The 24,805-nt window shown below is 36.2% G+C and overlaps 1 protein-coding gene and 1 long non-coding RNA gene across 6 annotated transcripts in view; both read left to right on the top strand.

The window, feature by feature from the left end:
• Positions 1 to 24,805, top strand: part of usp24 (ubiquitin specific peptidase 24) — a 150,281-nt gene that overhangs the window by 4,864 nt on the left and 120,612 nt on the right. The gene's annotated exons all lie outside the window — the stretch shown is intronic.
• On the top strand, positions 19,929 to 23,255 carry LOC147839017 (uncharacterized). Its single transcript, XR_015518093.1, has 6 exons — positions 19,929 to 19,974; positions 20,804 to 20,887; positions 21,020 to 21,281; positions 21,447 to 21,640; positions 21,710 to 21,862; positions 22,057 to 23,255. It is a non-coding gene; the product is annotated as an uncharacterized LOC147839017 (long non-coding RNA).

The raw sequence follows: 24,805 nt of genomic DNA, 5'->3' as shown, positions 1-24,805 counted from the left end.
GACGGCGGGGAGGGACTGTGATTCAAAGCCACAACCCCTGAAAACGCGAGCGCGCACCGCATCACAACAGCAGACAGACAACCCACTAGTTCAGGTCATTCGCCAGTTAGTTAGTGCCAGCGCCGTGCAGGAATTACATTTATTACTTTGCTTTACTGTACATGCTATTTCAGAGCGAATATTCAGAGTAGCATGGTAAACAGTATAGGAAGGCTATCATTGTTCAAAAATGACCCAATGTGAATATAAAAGCAACTTCAGCTCAATAAAGCAGGTTAGGCGGAATAGCGCTATTTACTGGTGTTTTGTTGTTAAACTAAGTATAAATCTACATTATAGATGCTGTCAAAGGACCTTATGAAGCTGAAAATAATCACATCAATCTTTCACCGGGAGATTTTAGTGGCTGTACATCACGTCTGTGCATATAACGTTAAGTCATTCATAACAGAACACGCTTAGCTAGCACAAGCATAACATAAGCTTAGCCTGACTTAAACATTTTACTAAACAGAACATTACCTGTCTAACAGTAATACTTTAGCCATGGTTTCGTCCTTCATCCAGCGTGCTAAAGTAACTCCAATATTAATTCAGGTTTTTAAAAGTTTCAATTCAGCATTTATTTCTCCCGGTCCGTCTGGTGACCGCGCGGCCGCTTTAAGGGTGAATTATACTCGCGCTGGGCTTTACAGTAATCGGGCCGAGCTCGGCTGTCCTTCGGCGCCTCCGGCTCCGACTCGGCATCGGCGAGCGTCCCGCCGCTCGCTCGCGCGCATGTGTTTGTGATGCATACGGGCACGCGCTAATGGTGGATCTGCGTGAACAGATGCGCAGAAGTCCGAATTTACATTTGCTGACTAACAGTTTGACCTGCTTATCAGAATTAAGGGAGATGACTGTCCGACTCTATTTAATTGCATGAACATTTTTATTTTTATGCTTTACGCAGAGTATAAATATACAAATAAACACATTCAGATCATTTACTGTAATCATTACTATTGGACTGTGAAGAGACTTTCAACCAGCACAACAAAAAATGTTTCTGAAGACAATCACCTACTGCACCTTTAATATAAAGCCCTGGTCACCACCCAGCTTGAAAAGTCTGTCCCCTCACATATACTAATGTGCCACAAACAGGACGTTTATATCACCAACCATTCCCATTTTATTAAGGTGTATCCATATAAATGGCCCACCCTGTATTATTGTCTTAATTTGATTTGATTCAGAAGAGCACTTTTTATCAGACGCTCACTAGTTTGACTTTCATTCATTTACCGTCATTCATTTTAAAAAGCACCTGCTCCATTTTGTTTGTGTATATTTTACTGTAACATATTAACTCTGCAGGTGCCTGATAGTTAGCTTTGGAGCTAACGTTAATCATATTTACTCTAGTGAATGCATAAATATCATCATCATAATTGTACACGCCTCAATGTCTTGAGCCCCACTTAATAGGTGCCCTGCCGGTAGGGTGTGCCCCACAGTTTAAAAACCCCTCTGTTAGATTTAGGTGATTCAGGTGACTCAAATTCAAGGTCTAGTCAGCGTCTAAGGACAACATTATTTTGATGTCCAATAACAACTACAAATGATGTTGATATTTGGTTGATTTTAGGTTGCGTTAGAAAGTGGCCAAAATCCAATGTTGAGCCAACATCTTAAATCATACTGACATTAAACACTGACGTTTAGGCAGGTATGGCAACCAAAATCCAACATCTGACAGACGTCATAATGGTAACGTTCACGCAACGTCAAGCAAAATGCAATGTCCCCACGACGTTGGGGTACAACATCAATCTAATGTCATGTTGACATCTTGTGCATGCTGGATGTTTAAGGCCATTTCGGTCATCATACAGTAAACATTTTTCTCATTAGTGACGTGCATCTAAACCATACCTGTCAACCCTCCCGTTTTTCCCGGGATTCTCCTGTATTTTACAGTTCTATCCCACTATCATCCCGTAAAGGTATTTTCCCGTATTTCTCCCGTATTTTCAGTCATTCTCTGAACAGCCGAGCCTCCCTATATGCAACCCATACCGCCGAACCACCAGGGGTCGCCCCTGGCTCTAAAACGTGAGTCTTCTGTGCTTACGCTTTGTTTTGAAATGGAAACACTTATAAATAAATATTAAAAACGGCACGAATCCATTTCTTTTTGATTAGAGGTGTCGTCGCCCATCCTATACAATCCTCAAAACAGTCATATAATGGTGCATGACTGTCAGCTGACACGCTCCATGATAGTGATAAACAGATGCTGTTTCCCAAACAGATTCTGTACACACGATTTGAAGCGGAGAGAAAGTCAGGCTTTGGGTGCGTGTTTAAACAGACATATACACATAATTAATAATAATAACATATAAAGATGTCTATCTTGGTGTTTTTTTTTTTCCAAACACAACTAATTTTAACTTAAATGACCATTAAAAGTAAGGAAAGCAGTTGAATGCTTTCATTTTAACGTTAGATGTGTGCATTTTTAAAGTGACACCTCTTATTTAATGTAATAAAAAAATCGTAATAAATGAGATTCATTCGTTGCTCTTTAATCAGAATGTGTAAGTTATACAGTGGAGAAACGGCTAATGAGATTGAAAGCTTGATTCTGTTTCATTATAATAGCTATATATTTTAATAAGCTGAACAGTTTACTAATGTATTTTCTGCTAATGTAAATAATTATTTTTTTCTTTTGTTAATAATAATTTTAAAATATATTACTGACCATTTAACTGTTTATTTACAATGAAACACCTCCAAATGAAATATTTAGTAATTTTTTTTTTCACATTCAAATGTTGACAGGTATGATCTAAACAGTCTGGACATCTTTATGTACACTTTTAATGCTTCCAAACGGTTTGTGGTATTGATGATAATACAGTCACTCACTGCACTGACCATAAGGAAAAGTATCTTCAACTCACATCAAATACCAGGCTTATGCTAGTTTTGTTGAATAAAATAAGCAAACAGTGTAAATGAAATATGACAACAAGAAACTAGAACCTAGAAACAGCTAGGTGAACGAGTCGCTCATAACGGAGATTTATTCACAAACGAATCCCTCCGATAGAACTAGAAGTGAAAGCAGGAGAGAGGGGGTGTGTTTCAGGGCACTGATTAGATCAAATTTAACAGGGAGAGAGGAAAATACATTTCCATACACAAAAACACACACTCCTTGTCGGCAATGCCCGTGCGGTCACTTATCCATCCAGAAAAGGAATGTAAAATTATCATTTTCGTTATTACGAAAAGTTGATGGTGTAGTGATTATTGTGACAGGCCTAATATTAATGTTAAATTTCAGAGAATATGTCAGCAGATTTATCATCGTTATAACTTTTAAAAATGCAAATTGTAATAATATTTTTGCAATTACCCATTGTGATGTTCCAATGGGGAAAAAAAGAGCAGGACTGATTTCACAATGACCTCAAAATATCAGTTTTGTCAAAATGATCTGCAACAGGGTGGACATGCTTTAACATATCTTCTTATAGTTAGTTATTTATGCACATACACGGCCTGTCCACCAAAAGTTGATCGTTTTAATTTAAGCAAATACTTGGTCTACATTGCAATGATTAAAATTTTTCTTTCTAATTACATTTGGCAGCGGTTCTTTTTAACCCCAGTCTTTTTTTTCCCCCAACCACCATGTCAGATGACATATCTCATGGTCATATTCTAGGATGACAATGGCAAGATTCATTGGGTTTAAACTGTGAAGGGAGGCTTGATTTTTCACACATAAATTGACCACCATTTGACCTGAACTTTGTTGAACGTCTTGACATGTGCTGGAGGAGACAGTGGAACCCTCAGGGTCAAATAGTGGAGACTCTAATTAGTACATGACCTCAGCCAAAAAATTTAAGCAACTTTGAAAGCAAAAATGCTTTCAAAGAAAAAAAAAAAGGAAAACGTAAAATGAAGCAATGGCATTACGCTCGCTGGAATCAAAGCAAAAAATGGTCCTTTTCAAGCTGAGAGGGGATGATTAGATGGGAAATTATGTAAGCCTACTGTTTCTGTTAGACAGTACTTCATGTGGAAATGCCACTGCAGTGAAGAAATTCAGATGACATTTTGGCCCAATCCCAATTCTTTCTAGCCCCTCGACTTACTTCTTGTCTTGGTTCACAAGGAGAGTTTGGGGTGTCCCAATTCTCTGTGCTTGGAGGCAATAGGGTAAGGAGAAAATCCATGAAGCTGTTCAAACAAGTTTTTTTAGGACCACAATACAAATGAAGGGGTATGAGGAATGTCCCTGAATAAATCAGCTATAGCAACATGACCACAAAAAAAAAAAAAAAAAAAGGTCCTTAAGCAGGGCTGCACAGTGGCGCAGTGGGTAGCACGTTCGCTAGGGTTGGGCGACATGACCAATTTGGCATCATACGATGTCTAATGTGTAACATCGCAATGGACGATGGCATCATCGTCGTAGGCGGGGGGTGGGGCTGATTGTTGTTGGTAAATATCAATTATTCATAACGAATTAATTAATTGTAGCCTACCATTTTCACTACCTGACCCACATGGTCTAACTATTTTTAATATTGTGTCAAAAATGTTTTTGAATCTAGAATTTAAATATTTTTAAAGTTTTTATAAATTTATAATGAGCAATTTGTCGAGCTGTACCCACATAAATGTCTGCTTCCAAGACATTCTTTTAGCCTCATAACTTAATATTTTGCCGTCACTTCACTGTATTGTTTTTTTAACCAGGTTACTGAAAAACGACTTGCTCACACCATCCAATCAGATAAGAGGAACCGAAAAGTCATATGGTGTTTACGACATTACGAAGATAGCATTTAAACGCTTAAAAGCACAAACTGTTTCTCGATTCTAAGACTGTATTCATGTAAAACTTACAAATAACCGCAGGAAAATTTAACTTTTGAGACAGGGCAGCACAGATCAGGCAAGTAACAATTCTGTCTACTGTACCCAGGGCCTCGCACGCGGGCCACTAGCGATTGGGCTGTCCTTATTGTTGAGCCCTGCATACCTTAGGAATGATGTTGCAAAAAAAAAAAAAAAAATTTACTGTTTTAAAACCTTAACTTTTTTAAACCCTGGTATACCTTGAAAACGGTTATCGTCCTATGCTGTCCTATGGAAAAGAAAATGAATGAATAATTGAGTACTAACAAGCATCTCAATAATTGCATGCATAACAATAACAATGTTAATGTGTTACAGTTAGGGCTGCACGATATATCGTTTCAGCATCGAAATCGCGATGTGCGCATCCGCGATAGTCACATCGCAGGAGGGTGCGATGCAAAAAAAAAAAAAAAAAAAAAATTATATATATATTATGGGTGGAGCCGAACCGGAATACGGTATTCGGAAAAGCAGGAATAGCGTGTTTTTACGAATACTTATTTCAAACAATACTTGATAAATTATTTGTATTTGGGAACAAGAAAAACATTATATCAAAAAGCTGCGTTTCCTCATGAGACCGCACTGCATGCCCGCGTGAGTGAGTGAGTGAGTGAGTGAGTGAGTGAGTGAGTGAGTGAGACGTTCAGGAGTCGGTGGCGGGGTGGGGCCGGGGTAAGGAGACTGAGCAGGCTGCTTCTCTATACAGCAACAGAGAAGGCTTGGCAGAGCGAAAAATACTTTTCTGCATTACTATTTTTGTTTATTTTATCATACTAAAATAACACGTGACAGAAGTTCACTCAAAAGTGAAAGTTCTTTCTGTTATTTACTAACACTCCCGTCATTCCTACTACTTTCAGAACATAAATTTTGACCTCATGCGCAGCAGTTAGGCTGAATGATAATCTTTAAAAATATATAGGCTATGCAATACAAAACTTTAAACATTTATTTATTTTTTAATGAAAAGAAAAGAAATCAGGAGAGTAAAATATAATTTAAACCACTGGTCTGGCGCTGATACTTTGTATCCAGAAAAAGGGGAAAAAAGCAGATGAAAACCTGGCTGGGGAGACGGCGATAACATATCAGTTCTTCAGCAAAGATCACGACATCATTGTGATGCGTTTATCATACAACGCAGTTCGTGTTTATAATCATTAATATTAACTAGTATTAATTCTCTCTCTAGACTTAGTTTTAGGGCTTGTTCTTGTCGGCGCAATATAGCCTCGGCTTATTGCACGTACGAATCCGATTGTGAAGAATGATTAAGCGCTTGCATTTTTTTTATTGCATCCTTTTCGCAAGTTATTCATTTGTTTTGTTTTTTAAGTGGTGCGAACATTATTTACTGGCAAACATGTTCCTCGATCTCGTACATCAACAAATAATGTAGCCTACTTAAGTTAATTTACCTTTTATGTAAAAATTAAGGAATAACCGAATTTAATATTAATAAATAAAACATCCGTATAAACGTACATGTTTATTTTTGAACTTTCGTTAAGAAAACAACACTAAACTGTTTAAATATTGTAGTTAAATATTACATTACTTTAACTGCTTGAAACTGTATAATAATAACAATTAAACGTTACATTTTTAAGAACTTAACAAAAATTCTAAATGGCACTTTACTAATCAGTGTAATAATAATATAAATATTAATAATTATACGTAAAAAGAAAATATTAACCTAGTAACAATATAAGTCAGATGTTTAAAAAAACAGCGTAGTTTCTCTCCACCACCACGTCATATTTTTAATTATTTGCCAGAAAAACTAACATGTTGACTTTGTCCGGTTTAAGTGAAGAATGGGGTTATAATGTTTCCAGCAATACACTGTCAGACGGTGTGCTTGTAGCGAAAAATGCACAGACAGGCTACTTTTTCACAACCATGCGAGGGAGGGCTTCTGCTTCTGTTCCGCCGCCCGCATTTCTCGCAACGCAGGTTTCTCTACTCTGCTGAGCGGCGCGTTCTTAAGTAGTTACCAAATAGCCTATGCTCAATTTCTCGTCAATGTCTTCCATTTATCACTTTCTCTTTTGTATCTGGCCATTTTTGCAAATGCCTCTGCCATGCCTGGCTGAGCTGGGCTTCTGCGTTTAGAAGACAGGAGTTGATTAAGCCTACATGGCTTTTTTTCCACTCAGCAGTGAATATTAAAACACACTTTACTTAAAACCCCCATACAAAAAGCTTAATCCAAATTGATTCGTTCACCTTTCTAGTTCGGCACGAATCCAAAATGTTCCCAGATGTAAGAGTTCGTTTTCTAACAAGATTCATGGTTGAACTTGAACTTGCTGAATCGCGCCTAATGTTATATTCTAACAGATATGTAATACTTGGCAACACAACAGTAATTTGTGTTTTAAAGTGCGTGACGTCACGTACTACGGCCGGTGGCAATGGACAACCGAGGTGGCAATGACCTCCGCGGTGACGCGGTTGTCATGGTGACCGTCACAGCCCTAGTTTTAAGTAAATATATATATATATATATATATATATATATATATATATATATATATATATATATATATATATATGTATATATATATAAAATATCGCAATATATATCGCAGAGGAAAAAAATATCGCAATATATGTCATAAAAATATGTCAATTTTTTCCAATATCGTGCAGCCCTAGTTACAGTCATGATCTTCATGTAATAACTGCTGCAAAATATTACACAACATATTTTAAATTCAGATACTGTTTTTGCAATGACTTGACAGATAAGGCCAGTATGTCAGAAAGGTCTGGAGGCAGAGAATTAACTTTTTTACTGGTATAACGTTGATGTTGTAGAGCTGCTCAATTTTGGAAAAAATCATAATCACGATTATTTTGGTCATAATTGTAATCACGATTATTCAAAACAATTATCAGTTGAAGTCAAAATTATTAGTGCTCCGGAGAATTTAGTTTTTTTAAATAACTATTTCCCAAATTATGTTAAACAGAGCAAGGAATTTTAACAGTATTTACTCTAATATTTTTTTTTCTTCTGGAGAAACTCTTATTTGTTTTATTTTAGCTAGAATAAAAGCAGGTTTAAATATTTTGAAACCCATTTTAAGGTCAATATTATTAGCCCCCTTAAGCAATATATTTTTTTGATTGTCTGCAGAAGAATCTACTGTTATACAATGACTTGTCTAATTACTCTAATTAAGCCTTTGAATTGCACTTTAATCTGAATGCTTGTATTTTGAAAAACATCTAGTAAAATGTTATGTACTGTCATCATAGCAAAGATAAAACAAATCAGTAATTAGACATGATATATCAAAACTATTATGTTCAGAAATAAGTAAAATAAACTTCTCTCCATTAAACGGAAATTTAATTTTTTGTCGTTTGATTAATGTTGGAACAGGCGGCAGCATTTCGCACTGTCACTTTAATGGTTTCTCTTTCAGTGTCTTTTGATTCTTAACTTGTTTGTTTATTACGCAAATGAGGGTTAATATGAATAATCACTAATCACTGTGTTTTGACACCTATTTGACCGTTAAAGCGCTCGTGTTAAGATTACTTATATGTCTGCGCTCCTCTGCTCGTCTCAGTGTGCGATTGAGACCGAATGCTGACCGCGTGCTTATGTGTGTGCGCGTGTTGCACACACACATAAGCACACGGTCTTTCGCGCTTTTGGTGTATGATGCAATAATCGTTTATCTCGATTAATGGTTTTTCATAATCGATAGAAGCCGAAATCGAAATCGGATTTTCGATTAATTGCACAGCCCTATGTTGTTGTTCTTTTGTGGTTACATTAGGACTGCAAAATATTTGAAAAATTATAACGTGATGTTTTGTTTGTTTGTTTGTTTTTTTTGCAATATATATTGCGACAATAATTCTCATAACACAAGATGAGTTAAATATTTCTATTGGGAAAGAATTCGTGATTTACATTTAATTGGGATGATTTTACTGGAACTGTATCTCAGTAAAATATAATAAGCAAATGATGCATTTGAATGTACTGCGATGCGACGGGGCGCCACCTAAAATCTTGCCTAGGGCGCCAAATTGCTTGGGGCCGGTTCTGGCAGCAGGACTGTGGGTGCATGATCATCGCTCTTTGTCCAGTTGTCCAGTCATTTCAAAGGGAATCAATCGCACCAGTTGCACTTTCTCTAGGCATGGTTGCTTCGCGCAAGAAAACGGGAGGGTACGCGCTTTTCAACAGTCGTTTGCATCACATCACCTATGCGCGCAAGTGATCATCCTCTCGTTCAGTTTTTACCTGCTTTTTCAGTTATGTTTGTCAGTCATGCTGCTTCTCGATTCTAAGATCACATTCGCACGAATATTGGGCCATGCTTATTGTCAAATCCTGCTTTTTATAAAACACCAATTTAAAAATGATTTCCAACCAGCCAAAGTGGCTAGTGGAGGTGTCTGTCTAACCTGCCAGAGCTGAAATCTACCCACATCTGGCGGGTGTTAATGTAAAGCCCTGAATACTATATCTAATGTTTTATAGTGGCTATTAAGGGACTGTTGTTAGTGAAATTTAGTTTTTTTTTCTTGAAATATTATTTCTTACCGCAATATTTCAATGTAACAAATTAGATGCTTGTTTGTAGTAAAAATGATTTCTTTTAAGAATTTCTAGTAGAAAAAATTCTAGTAGTAAAAATTTAAATTAAAGTAGTAAAAAATCTGTCTTGTTGCTGCTGTAGTCATTGATATCTCTTATACCCCTTTGTTTGTAGTGTGGTCCTGATAAATCTCAGTTTGAAGGACTATATGACCCTTCCCTTTACAACTACGCCTCCAAGCTAAAAAGAGTTGGGACACCTCTACCCCATTCACACAAATGCGCGATATGATGGGTAAGAGGAAAAGCAAAGGGGTAGAATTAGAAATGTTTTTTTTTTTTTTTAACGAACACTGCGCTAAACGAATTAAAGCAAATGTTAAGACTCAGTGTCTTAATGATGCTCAGTATCTTTGTTTACTCTGGGTCTTGCATGTCACAGGTTGCTATCTCTATGTATCAGGACTATAAATAGTCGCAGCAGTCTTGTTCTGAAGGGTACTGGTACACAGACAGGGTCTCCAGTTACCCAGCCTCTCCGCCCAGCACTGCGCAATGCAGTGAGGGAACAACAAACAACTTGCTCAAATCACAACCAGCGGGATCACATGCACCGTTGCAGAGCTCTGGGTACTGAGCAACAAACACCTCTGAACACTGTTGCCATACAGGCACATGAGCAATTAGTTCATGCATAGGGAAGGCCTGAACCCTCTGAGGTTGTGTGTTTAGCAGGCATCAGGGGCAGAGCACAGGCACCTCACCCCATATGTACCATGGCAACAGGTTTGGAATGTGCCATGTGACCTTACAGCGCCCCAAAAGGCCAGAGGGCTCCTAACAACACAAACTCTCTTCAGTCTCTTTAGATCATGAACAACATGCCAGCCATAAATTCTCAGTGTTTGTTCTAAACAGTCATTTCACAAATGGCAAAAATGATCTGGAAGCCTTGTAAATGTGCACAAAAATGTTTGCTCAGCAAAATTATTATTATCTCCATCGATGCCAGTGAACTTAATCCTGCATTGAAATGTGGACTGGGACATAACAAGTGTCCAGTTACATGCTTGCACGTTTTTTCCATAATCGGAGGCACTCTTATGCTAGACTGTGTGAGATTCTTGACCTTTAAGAACAGTAAACAAGCATACAGACATGAATGCTTGCAGGACCCAGTGGTACAAATATAGCTAAGATTTTTGATAAGTGTTCATTTTCACACCATATTATATTATATTATTATAATATAATATATATTATATTATATTATATTATATTTTATTATTCATTTCTTTTCGACTTAGGGTGCTTTCACACCTGTGAATCGATTCAGTTGTTCCGAAACAGAGATTAAAATTGTTACATTGTTGCTCTTTGCTCTTGGAGCGGTTCACTTTTACACTGCAAAGTTTCTAATCGGACCAAAAGAGCTAAAACAAGTCACGTGCGAGTAAACTCTCCTTACATTGGTGAGTGTCAGGGTTTATTTTGCAGCGTCCCGCTCAGCTGTCAGGAGAGGTGGTGGTTTGGTGGTGATTGACAGGGTGCGCGCGCGTGACGTGTCTGAGGAGAGACACGGTGGGGAGGGGTGAGAAGGGTGCGCGATGATGCCTATTTGAGGACTGGGAGAGAGACACGAGATTACCGGGAGATCATCACTCGTTTGCGGGCATCCGGAGACTCGCGAAACTTCCCGCCCTACTCATAATTCTCTCTTCATGTAGCCGTAAGCCTATTACATATCCATAAAACACTGTCATATAACCGCGCTCGGATCGGATCGCTTTCTCACTGCAATCGAACCGCTCCAGGGTTCGTTTCAATCGAGCCGAGACCACCTCACTCAAGAGATCTCGGAGCGATTACTTTGGCGAACAGTGCGATTGCCCTGTTCACATATGCCAATCGAACTGCGCTAACTGGGCAAACGAGATACGTTCCGAAACAAAAGTGTAGGTGTGAAAGCACCCTTAGTCTCTTTATAAATCCGGGGTCGCAACAGCGGAATTAACGGCCAACTTATCCAGCACATGTTTCACACAGTGGATTCCGTTCCAGCTGCAACACATCTCTGGGAAACATCCATAAACTCATTCACACTCATACACTGTGGACAGTTTAGCCTACCCAATTCACCTGTACTGCATGTCTTTGGACTGTGGGGGAAACCGGAGCACCTGAAGGAAACTCACGTGAATGCAGGGAGAACATGTAAACTTCACACAGAAAGGCCAACTGACCCAGCTGAGGCTTGAAAGAGTGTCCTTCTTTCTGTGAGGCGACAGCACTACCTACTGCGCCACTGCGTTGCCTATATTATATTATATTATATTATATTATACTATATTATTTTATATTATATTATTTTATATTATATTATTTTATATTATTACAAGTCAGCTTTTTTATGTTTGTAATACATTTTTGCCTTAGCATTATGTATTTTGTTGCTACATTTTTATGTGTTGATGCTTAAATCAGACTCTCTAGTTTTTTACAATTTTTGTGATTTGTTTTTGCGATTGAAAATGATGTTGTGGTGGCAATTCTTAGGAATTTGAAGAACAATTTTGCGGGAAAAAAAATCTGTCACGTGATTTAAAAAATCAACATAATTAATCAAATCACTCTTTTTTTGTAATTAATCATGAAATGTAATTAATGTAATTAATCATGATTAATCATGAAACTGCGTATTTATTACAAAAAAACAAAAAACAAAAAAAAAACAGGCAGTACAGCGCACCCGGTGAGCAAGGGATCCCTTCAGATTCATCAACACACGTTAATCAAATTTGCTTAAACTAAATGTTCTAAAGTATGGCTGTATTTACAAGCAAGGATTCTGACACACTAATGTGAAGCAGACACTTTTACAAAAAAAGGGGCGGGGGGGGGGGGGGGGTGATGGGAACACGTCAAACTTAATGAAACATTTGAGGGCTCATGGATGCAGCTTAAGGCAAAGGAATGGGCTGTCATTGACAGCTTGCGACTTCATTTGGCACTTTCACATTTACATGGACACCAGTACTCTGCTTTTATGATTAAGATAATACTGATTAAGAGTCTCATGTAAGCAGCGATTTTTGATTACCTTAAAGGATCATGCAAGAAATGCGGAGGTTTTTCTTTTCTTTCGCCATGCGGGATCAAATTCCATTAAAACATCCTGAATGAAAATATGCTTAATGAGAGTGAACTGCTGAACTGCAGTTAAAGTCTAAATATTAAAAATGAAACACCCGAAATTGCATGAAACTCTGGGGGAAACGCAGGATAGCCTGGTAATGCAGCATTAATTGTGTTTATATATATAAATCATGTCAAGTGTGCAATCTGACACAATTACAAGAACAATGGCAAGGGGCTTGACCATGCTTCAGATTTTGACGCCTTCGGGGTGTGAATGAGTTTGCAGTGTTTACTTCAATAATGCCACTAATACTGCATACTCCACATGTCTTTATTCCAATTCTGTTTAGTTCAGTTATGACTTTAGTCGGATTAAGGTGGTCAAAAATCGCTGTTTGGACCTTATGTAGGCCTACAGTTTCATGTTTAACTGAATAAACAGTTAGTAAACACAAGTAATTCTAATTGAACATAGTTTATTTTCATCACCAATTATCTTAGTAGAACAGTTTCTCAAGCAGTTTGTGTTGCATTTTAGAAACAGGAGATGAGCCCCTGTTCTAATGCACCACCTGCCTTGAGAAAGCCGCTCTCAAAGACTTATTATTTGGGTAGCACACATATTCTGAATGCCTTCGGCAGAATTTCAATGAGCCATCTAGATTAAAAAAATATTCTATGCCCATCTATAGTTTGAATCAAGAATTTTGCAGGATCACAAAAATTTGCTACTTGATTTTGTGTTGAATTCAGCGATAGCAGAAAAACTAGGAGGTCTATTTAATAACTATTTTATTTAATCGAATTGTTATTTACTTTTATATTCTTAATGTTTTCATTTAATGTGTTGGGACTTATTTAGACAAAAATAATGTTAACTTTTAATATTTATTATAGTGTATAATAGAACAAATAGTTTCATTTCTTATTTTGTTATTTATAGTAAAGCAGCAAAACAAACAAAACTGTAACCATTTTGGCATCTTGGAGGCATATTGGTGAGGACGTACTCAAACTATAGTTGCCTTGAACCGGGCTGAAGCATGCTTGTCCTCCCTCCTGTCTTCCCAGACGGTCCGCACTCACATTGCATTCTAGCCTGAGCATGCTTATGTCATCGATGGTGCGCTGTTCAGTTTAAGAAATGCTTTCGCTCAGTACAGTGGATTTCTTTAGTTATAACGGTTTAGTAGTTTGATATGCAGCCAAATATTTCGCTGAACAGATCAGCCACTTTTGACGCTTAAGCCTGATTTATACTTCTGCGTCAAACGCCGGCGTATGCTACGGTGCTGACACATAGCCCTTCGCCGTGGCCGTCGCCGTCACTGACGTGCACCACTCAAAAAATGTAACTACACGTCGCAACGACGCGTAGCGTAAGCTCTGTGATTGGTCGGCTTGGTGGCGCTGACGAGTCTGGGCGGGACCAAGAGCCGCGCGAATGGCATGAGCGATTGTTTACAAGTGTGGAGTCCCGTGAAGGAGCTCCGGATGGAAAGTTTTGTTTTGTGTTTACCTCATAGTTAAAGTTGTTGCACGTCCGCCGGTTCCTGCCTCAAAATGAGCGAGTTTGAGCCACTTGTACATCCCGGAAGTGTTCAGGAAAAGCAAAAAAGCAGCGAAGAAACTCGACACAGAGAAACAATTAGACCTCACTGCCAACTAGCGTTTCAGAAGTGTTAATGCAGACCGACAGAGACAGCGCACAGAAGTATAAATGCACAGCCACGCGCGTTGCATGCGCCGTGGGTTACGCCGGTCACCTGACGCAGAAGTATAAATCAGGTTTTATAAACAACCATAAAGCCCTTGTGCTGCAGGTATTAGGAGGTTTGCTGGAGGTGCAGCAGTTATAAACTGTCATAATCTATGACCGTTTGCGTTTATAGAACAATAAGAATGATTTATAAACATATGAAACAGTCCCTTGTCTTCAGTTTCGGGCTCTGGCGCATTTTGCACTTACACTACAAGCATAACGTGTCCAAGCGCAACTGAACTGCGCTCTGGCACACCTCTTCTAACCAGGCCAGGGCTGGCAAACTGAACCGTGACTAAACCCGATTCAGAGCACTCACACTTCTTAAACGATCTGAGCAACGGCCATGGGCACGGTTTGCAAAGCATAGTGGGAGTACATCTGTGTACGTTAAGTCTAAAATAAATACCACTTCCCTGTCTTTTTTTGGCTATTGTGGTTTCTCCTTATGACACAATTTTTTTATTATTTATTTTTTCCTCCAAACAGTTCTCTGAAGTGATTTTCGTTCTAATCTAGCATCCACAAGTGTAAATGTGATGGCCACAGCTCCTTTCTCCTGTCATCATTTCATTTAACGTCAGCAAATACACACCACAAGAGAGTTTAACATACTGTAAATATATGCAAATGAATTTTATGTGGGTTGCCATTTGCATATTTTCTGCTTCAGAACAGACTTTAAATATTGAGATAGAAATAGAGATTTTCCAGTCTTTAGGGCCTATATGGTGCTCTTTATATTTTTAGCAAACAGGTTTATGTGATCAGAATATTAAAACAGGCCTCGGCTTGACTTCCGGACTCTTTAATTCTGTCTCTTTCTCTTTTCTGAGATTCTCACAGTGCAGGTGCTGGTTTCTTCCACCAGAGAACAGAATAAGTAATTTGTTCTTGTTGCGTCTCCTCTGCTGCACTGCCTCGTTCACATACCGCTTGTTGCTCCTCAGCGCAGACGCTGTCAACAGGAACGCACAGATCTTTCAAGAATCAATCACTCTCTACTGCAGTTTAATATTTCTGTCAAAGGGATAGCAGTGAGATCATCGCAAAACAACTCTACTGTAAACTCAACTCCTACAACTGTAACATGACATCTTTTATTTTCTCTTTTACACTATTTTAACTGCACATGATCATTTCTTGTTGCTGCTTTGACTAATATGGCTGTTAAATAGGATGTGGAATGGCAATGAATTGTTTTTAATGTTTTGGTTCTTTGGACTGTCAAAATCAGTGAAATGACATACAGCGGGGAAAATAAGTATAGAAATGTCACTTTTTTTCCAGAGAATAATATTTCTAAAGGAGCTGTTAACATGGAATTAAACCAGATTTTGGTAATAACCCAAACAATACAAATATAAAAATAAAACAAAACAAAAATTCTGAAACATTCGTCATGTGTAATACCAATGGAATAACAAAAGGAGAAAGTACTGAACTAATGAAATGTATTTAATATTTTAAATAAAAGGCTTTTTTGGTGTTGGCAGCTAAAAGATGCCTCTCATATGGAGAATGAAGTCAAATTGCACAGGTGTGATTTTTGAGTTCAACAGAGTGTAAAAATCGTGATGGTTCTGTGGGTCTCGCTTGTCAAATCTGATCTTTAATTTGTATTTTCTCTTGGATTCAAGTCAGGTGATTGAGCAGGCCATTGTACAGCTTGATTTTTTTTTTTTTTCTCTGAAAGCATGAGAGTATTCTTGGCTGTGTTTTGGATCATTGTCTTGCTAAAATGTCCAACTCTGCTTTCATCTTTATCATCCTGATAATGTAGATGTTGGTCGGAACCAGTTAATATTAATTTACATTGACGACGGTTTGATGGTTGCATTCGAACCACTGAGAGATTTCACCTGCTGTCTGGGCTTTCACGTCCTTTCTACACCTCCCTTTCATCATGTGTTCAGTACTTTTTCTCTGCGTCATTTCATTTTATTACACGTAACGTAATTTGTAAACTAATTAATTTAGTTTTTTCTTGTATATGGATTTCTTTGGCTTTTACTAACATCCGGTAAAAATTAAAGTTAATAGCATCTTTACAAATATGTTTTCTGTGTTCAATACTTATTTTTCTACTATGAAGGAATAATTTGCTATTTAAAAAAAAAAATGTATTATGGTATTTTTTGTGCTTTTTAATATGGCAGAAAAAGGTTTATTGGTGACAAAATTGCTTGTTTTTATAATCCATAGAAGTGTATGGGCTTTGTACACTCCACCAAATCATTTTTGACAGTCTGAAATGCATATTTAGGAACCTCCAAAGTATGCCCATAAACCTTAGCCACCAAATAATTGTGTACTATTATAAAATGTTTTTAAAAATCATTCGTTTTGAGAACTTTTTCACTCTATAGTTAGTTAGTTGTTTGTTCAGTCATTTATTTATTGATTTATTTTATTTATTTATTTATTCATTTATTTATTTATTTATTTATTTATTTATTCTGGCACTACTGTAAGTAGAGCTGCACAATATATCGTTTTAGCATAAATATCGTAATGTGATCATTTACAATGGTCACATCACAGGATCTGCAATGTTGAGTCTAGATTATAATTGATCATTTGCATGTGTTTTTTGAGGCATGAGGACATGGCGGACATGCAACAACTTTAACTATGAGGTAAACACAAAACAAAACTTTCCATCTGGATTTCCTTCACGGGACTCCACACTTGTAAACAATCGCTCCATTGGGCTCCCACGGATCTCGGTCCTACCCACACTTGTCAGCGCTACCAAGCCGACCAATCACAGAGCTTGCGCTACACGTCGTTGCGACGTGTAGTTACATTTTTTGAGAGGTGTGCGTCAGCAACGCTGACGGACACGTAGAGGGATATGCGTCTGCGCATAGGCCGCGCCATAGCATACGCGTGCGCTTGACGCAAAAGTTTAAATTATCCTTTATTCATTCATTCATTCAATTACTCTATATACCTGAAAACCGTAAGACTTATTTTTATTTATATGCTTAAATATTAATGTTATTTATCTATGCTTGTAGATTTATTTTATTTTACGCAAATGCACATCTCTACAGAATCATAATCATCCCAATCGATAATAAAAGATTAATTCTTTCCAAATGCTTATTCAAGTCATCCAGTGACCTGGATAACAATTTACAAATTATATTCAGATTACAATATGTGTTGCAGAATAAAAACATATTGCAATGTTTGATTTTTTCCAATATCTTGCAGACCTATCTGCAATAAACACTTGACCTGACCACTTCATCTAACCAATCATAATGCTAACAGTATGTGCTTGATGCTTTAAATGATAATATTTTGAATTTGGATTTATTCTCATAAGCACTGATCACCAAACACTTCATCTCAGACATACATAAGCAAGCAAGCAAGTATGCTTCAACTTCTCTTATTTAAAATTTGAATGCTGTAAATATAGTCTGCTATGTTTATATGTGACTAAAATTCTATATTCACATCTCTTAAACAGACCTGGATTAAACATTTCAAATTTATACTATCTTAATTTAAACATGAATGCAGAACTCAAAAGTGGGGTTTGAATGTAATACTTTTCGTTTGAATAATTCAAAGGTCAACATTTAATGCTGTTTGACAAATCTTCATGGTCGAATTCCTGTCATTTTATAAGAAAATATTGCGAAAGTTGCTGAAGCACAAAATATTTCAACACACAAATTTCCCAGCAGGTTTATGTTGATCATAAAACAGGTTAACTAACAGAAAGTCTCTTAGGTACGAACTGTGCTTCGTGCATGGCTACCCTATTGAGACTAAATGACCTTTTTTTGTTGTAATGTTGCTAATATACACTGTAAAAAATCCAACTTGACAAATGTTGAAATTGCTTGATTTTTTTTGTTGGTTCAGCAAAAATCTGTAAAAAAGTCTGTACAACTACATTTAACACATTCAATCAACTTAAACAAAGATTTTATTCATTAAGTTAAAAAGATGAGTTTTGTGAGCAACACTTTGCTAGTTCATTCAAAAAAGCATCTGCCAACTTGTTTTTTTGTGTTAAGTCAATCTCTGACTTTTTTAATGCAATGAATATACAAGTAGCATAACCTTTTGTTGATTGAAAAGGTTTCAAACATGTTAAATATTCTAAAAAAATTATCAATGGCAGTATAGAACCTTTTCCCAGAGATGGGTTGGGGCTGGAAGGGCATCCGCTGCGTAAAAACCTGCTGGATAAGTTGGCGGTTCATTCCGCTGTGGCGACCCCAGATTAATAAAGGGACTAAGCCAACAAGAAAATGAATGAATGAGTATAGAACCTTTCATGGTTTGTATTAAAAAAGTAAATGCTGAGTGAGAATGCTATTATTATTATTAATAATACAATAATAAATATCGTTATTCTTCACATTGTTATTAAAAACAACAAAAAACACTACAATACTTATAGTAACTTTATTTGAAACTTTTCATTTGCAATTTAACTTTGTTTGGTGCACATTTGCAGAAATAAGCTTGCACGCACATTATCATCTCGTGTTTATTCATTACCCTTTAAAAAAAGAAAGGCATACTTTGATATTCCAATATTTAAAAATAAACCACGCACTCAAAAATATGTTTCTCAAATGACGATATAGCATCATTCTGTCTTGAGCTAAACCACGCCCTCGTTACGATGGTTGCGCTTACGTAACGTCAACGTCTCAGGCGGGAGAAACTGGAAGCATTGTACTTCGGTGGGGAAAGAGGCAAGCCGTGGAAGAGCAATCTTAATAGTAAGTGTGCAAAGATTGTAGTTCTTTGTTTAAGACACTTCATCTAAATTTGTCCTCCTAAATGTTCATCATATACGCGCAAAAATGTGTGCAGATGCGGCGCTTAGTGATTATTCACATAATCTCTCTTTGTTATGTGATAAGAGTGAATGAATATTTGTGTTGCCGTAAATCATATCCATGCCCCGGGTAGCAGGAAGTAATCGGCCCGAGCTCGGCTGCCCTTCGGCGCCTCCGGCTCCGACTCGGCATCAACGAGTGTTATACGGGCGGAGTGTGGCCCGCAGCTCGCTCGCGCACATGCGTTTGTGATGCAGCTGTAAACACTGGCCAGATTCCTGTTAACCCTATCTGGCCCGAGTCTGTCTCGGCTCGTATAAGGACTCGGCTTGTGTAACTGATGACAACCGATTAAATTCTTATTTTATCTAGTAATTTGTTAGCTCCACGTTTAATGATAATTTGAGAAAATATATATGGTACAACAGCAACAAAATAATAAAAACATTTAGTGTGGATGGTCGCAATGTTTAGATGCAAACAAAACAATATTATTTATAAATGGATTATATATATCATCTAGGGAAAACAGTGTAAAATGCGCTTATTTTCGAGATAGCACGCTTCCATGCAGACTGTTTTTTAAGCAGAAGTTTGGTTTCATAAGAAACACATGCGTGAGTCAACTCTTGGTCCAAACTCCAATCCAGACGGTGGCGGTAATGTTCCAAAAGCTGGTTGCCAACCGCTATGAAGATCACAAGAAGAAAAAGAAGTTTGGCGTTTCAAAACAGTGGATTCCGGTCAGAAAGGTAAGGTTTTTGCTGCTTCTATACTGTATACTTTGCGAATTTAATGCTTAAAACATTTTCACAGTGTTAGGTTATTGTTAAGTTATTGTTTAACTTGTTTATGCAGTGCATCAGTGATCGTTTACTGTTCTCTTTAAATTATCATTCTATTATTAAGAGAAATATATTAGTATGTGCTTTAATTTATATGTGTTAGCCTATGTGAATCAATTATATCTTATGTTCAAGTTGTAGTTTGCGCATGTAAAACTAAATTTCTTAAAGCAGATTTTGATGGGTTTTATTTTTTGGTTATTGACAGTTATACTTTCTGATTTAAATGAATGGGTATAAATGAATATTTTTTTGGTTAAGTCTTACTGTTCTTGTTTAACAAAGGTTAGTGAGGCCATTTTGTAGCACATCACAGAGACCAATAGCACATTCTTATGAACATGTGAATAGGCATGTTATAGTTGGGTGATTAAAGTCCATTATAAGCTGTAAACTGCTGATACATTTTCAACATAGATTGAGCTTTTCAGACTTTACATTACTAATTGCTTCACAAACAGCTGAAATGGTTTATTGTTATTGGCTATCATCATCATCAAACATTTTCCACAATGGTAGGTTAATCTTCATGGGTACAGAATAATGCATGTGCTTGGCCATCTTACAAATCTATGTCTAAGATTCATAAGGCTGTCACTCTGCATGAATCTCTGAATAAATCCTGTGTGCTGATTATTTACACCATAGGTATTATAGCCATTAATTAACTTTGATAGTATTTCAGGATTTTAACTTTTTGGGGGGAGGTTAACAACAATGTGATGTTTCATTATAGACACACATGAGGAAGCTCGACTCAGCTTGGCTTGCAGACAGATGAGGACGGTGATTGCCCGTCATACACCTAAAGAAAGAACAGGTTTGTTTGCAATTATTTTAAACACATACTGTCAACATTATGTCATTGATCTATTACACTGCCATTGTCATTGATCTAGTGTCCTGCACTATACTAAAATAATGTTTTGTTTTGTAAATGTATCTGATCAAGGGGCATTAAAGACACAACTATAGTGAACGTGATGAAGAAAAATTATTTGGAACAAAGAGGCTGGAGAAAAAACTGATATGAAGATTTCAGAAATTGATGCAGCACCGCAAGTACCATCACCACCAATGACTATGGCAGGATCCTTAAGAACACCATCAAGATGCACAGATGCTGTACATTCCAGTACACCTATGAACATTTACAGTCCTTGTTCAAGTGCAGTCGGAGATCAAGACAACTTATTGCAACTCGTCATGTCTTTGTAAGAATTCAAGACATCACTAAATTTGTAATGGCTTAATGCAGCTAGAAAGTAAAGATCAACAAGAGAATATCAGCAGTGTCTAACCCACTGTTGTATTTACACAAGTTGCATGAGAATAAGCAACAGGTTGATTTATACTAATTTGTTATTTTTCTTTTTTAGCACGACTGAAAAAAAGTTTTAAAATCATGTGACGTCATAAAGCAGCAACTGTGCCTGATTCTCACAAATCAGCAAAACCAAAACAGACGTGATGAAATTCCAGATGTAAACACATTTGACCTTCCTTTGTCCAATTTGATTTGGAAAAACTTGAAAATCAACTAAACGAGCAGCCCGAACAAATGAAGAAACTGGTAAGTTTCTTGCTTATTTCTAAGTGTTTTATGTTTATTTATTTATTTATGTGTTTTTTTGCTTCGTAGGTAGCCTACTTTGGAATCATTGGTGTTTTCCACTAAGCAGTTTGGTGTGTCCCGGGAAAGCTTTTGGCTCACTTTTTGGCTGAACAAATTAACTGGAGCAGGGCAAACCAAAATGTGGCCTTTCATGCACTCTCCCTTACGACTGTCTAGTCAGTAAGTTGGTTTTAAATATACATTTCAGTACAATTAGGGGCAGTTCCATCTGTGTATTTCTTTGAATCATTAATCAAAGGAACAAAACATCTATATATAGTCCCATTTAGGTTGTACTTATATGAGAGCAAGCATCTTTCTTTTTTCATTTGTACTTTTTCACTACTAATTGTTTGTTTATCTTTTAATCACAGATGTAGTGAGGAGAAATGTCCATACCACATCACTGATAAAGAAGTGGAAAAATGCATTACAAGGTGGCTACAACGTGCTCCTGACAGGGCTGGAGGAAGGAGGGAAGAAGAGAAAGCTAATGTGTCAAATGTCTACATCAATAATTTATTTTTTAAACAACATTTTAAGTGTATTAAGATGTTCCCTGATACTTGGGTAATTTGTTTCTTTTATTTGCAATTTTTATATATATATATATATATATATATATATATATATATATATATATATATATATATATATATATATATATAAAATGACAATATGCTAAATTCTGAAAAAGCATCTTAATACATTTTTAATTAACATAATATAATAAAAATATGAATAAAAAATTGCACAAGACATATAAAGATATACAAGTCAAATTTGATATATATATATATATATATATATATATATATATATATATATATATATATATATATATATATATATATATAATCATCTCACTCATTTAAATGTATTATTATGTTTTATTTATTAAAAATGTTTCTTAAGAATTCTGCAGTTCTTTTTACAATTTTGACTTGTATATTTTACATATTGTCATGGGTATTTGTAAGATGTTTCTTACATATGCTAAATATGCTAAATTCTGAAAAAGCATCTTAATACATTTTTAATTAACATAATATAATAAAAATATTAATAACAAATTGCACAAGACATATAAAGATATACAAGTCAAATTATATATATATATATATATATATATATATATATATATATATATATATATATATATAATCATCTCACTCATTTAAATGTATTATTATGTTTTATTTATTACATTTATTAAAAATGTTTCTTAAGAATTCTGCAGTTCTTTTTACATTTTTGACTTGTATATTTTACATATTGTCATGGGTATTTGTAAGATGTTTCTTGCTATATCTTAAATTGGTTTCTATATTCAGGTTTATATAAAATTAAGCTGTTTTAAGATGTGTCTTGTACAATTTTTTAATTCAAGTCTATTGGGAAAACAGGGTTGTTTTAAAAACTTCTGTGTATGTGTGCAATTTCAGATTTTGTCTTTAAATCTTCCTGTGTGTCTTTATTGTGTAGTTTTATTATTACTTGTGCACTACAAAATATTTTATTCAAGTTTAGTATTATTTGTTTATTGCAATCAATAAATGTTTATTATTATTTATTTTGTCCTTTGTTTGATAATTTTTGTTATTGGATATGTATGCTGTTTGCATTTTATTCAAAGGTTGAACGCAGTGCCTACACTTTGCCTTTACATTATAGCCTGCGTTTGCTGGTATATAAATGCAAATGGTTGTAATACCATGTATCAAGTACCAATATAATACCAAAAGGTTTTATATCAAGGTATATTGAGTTGCGCCAGCTCCGGGCTGCAGCGCACATTACTCACGGGCCGATTCTGGCTCGGATGCGGCAGCGAATCTAGCTGGAACTGGCCCAAGTGTATTTTACTATCTAGGGTGGCTCTTAAAGTGACAGCGCGTATATTCCAACTGCTTATTATTATATTAAGCAAACAAAATCAAATCAAAACCAAAATAATAGTAATAAATCGTTCATTTTGAACTGAAGGTGTATACAGTGGAACACTTATTACTAAAGTAAGATCCTTTACTGGCAGTTTTAATATCATATTTATCCATGACCAGCCAAGGTACTAGCACAAAACATGTAATTATGCAAGTATAGATTTTGAAATGAATTACAACAAATACTAAGATTTATATCTCAAGGCAACTAGTAATTCAGATTGATTGCTCTAATTGCCCTGCTGAAAAAAAACACAAAAAAAAACAGCATATGCTGGGAAGGTATATGTTTTGATGCTGGTATGCTGGTCTTGCTTGTTTTAATGCTGGTTTTGCTGGTCTTAATGTTGGTTTTGCTGGTCTCAATGCTGGTCCTAATGCTGGTTTCAATGTTGGTCTTGCTGGTCTCAATGCTGGTCAGGAGCAGCACTTAGACCAGCAAAACCAGCACTGAAACCAGCAAGACCAGCATTGAGACAAGCAAAACCAGCATTGAGACCAGCATCAAAACATACCTTACCAGCTTACGCTGTTTTTTCAGCAGGGTGTTGTGAATAATTTATGGGATATTCTAAGGTTATTAAAATTGATAGTGTTAGGTAGTCTCAGAGATGTGCTGTAATTGTTATATATTTAATATAATTGTGTTTCCTTTTCATGTGATTAATTTGACTTAGTGTTTGTGTTTTTTGACTTAGTGTTTCTTGAACCGCAAGAAAATGAATGTTTTGGTAAAATGTATGTCTTTTTTTGCCATGTGTGTTTACTCCGATAACATTTTATTTATTAGTACTAATTTCCAATTGTATTTTTTTGGTTCATTTAACTTCTGTAGTTTCAGACCATTCAGACAAGAAATGTTCAGTCAGCAGAACTTAAAAAAACAGAGCCATGTGTGTTTGCTCGGATAACATATAATTTCTTAGTACTAATTTCCTTTTGTATTTTCTTGTTCTCTCAACTTCTGTCATTTTTGCCCATCCAGACAAGAAATGTTCAGTTAACACAACTTTTGCTCTGGTAACATATAATTTCTTAGTACTAATTTCCTTTTGTATTTTCTTGTTCTCTCAACTTCTGTCATTTTTGCCCATCCAGACAAGAAATGTTCAGTTAACACAACTTTTGCTCTGGTAACATATAATTTCTTAGTACTAATTTCCTTTTGTATTTTCTTGTT

This window comes from Danio rerio, chromosome 20, assembly GCF_052040795.2.
Source record: "Danio rerio strain M-AB ecotype USA chromosome 20, GRCz13ab, whole genome shotgun sequence".
NCBI classification, from domain to species: domain Eukaryota; kingdom Metazoa; phylum Chordata; class Actinopteri; order Cypriniformes; family Danionidae; genus Danio; species Danio rerio.
This window is presented reverse-complemented; position numbering and strand designations above follow the sequence as displayed.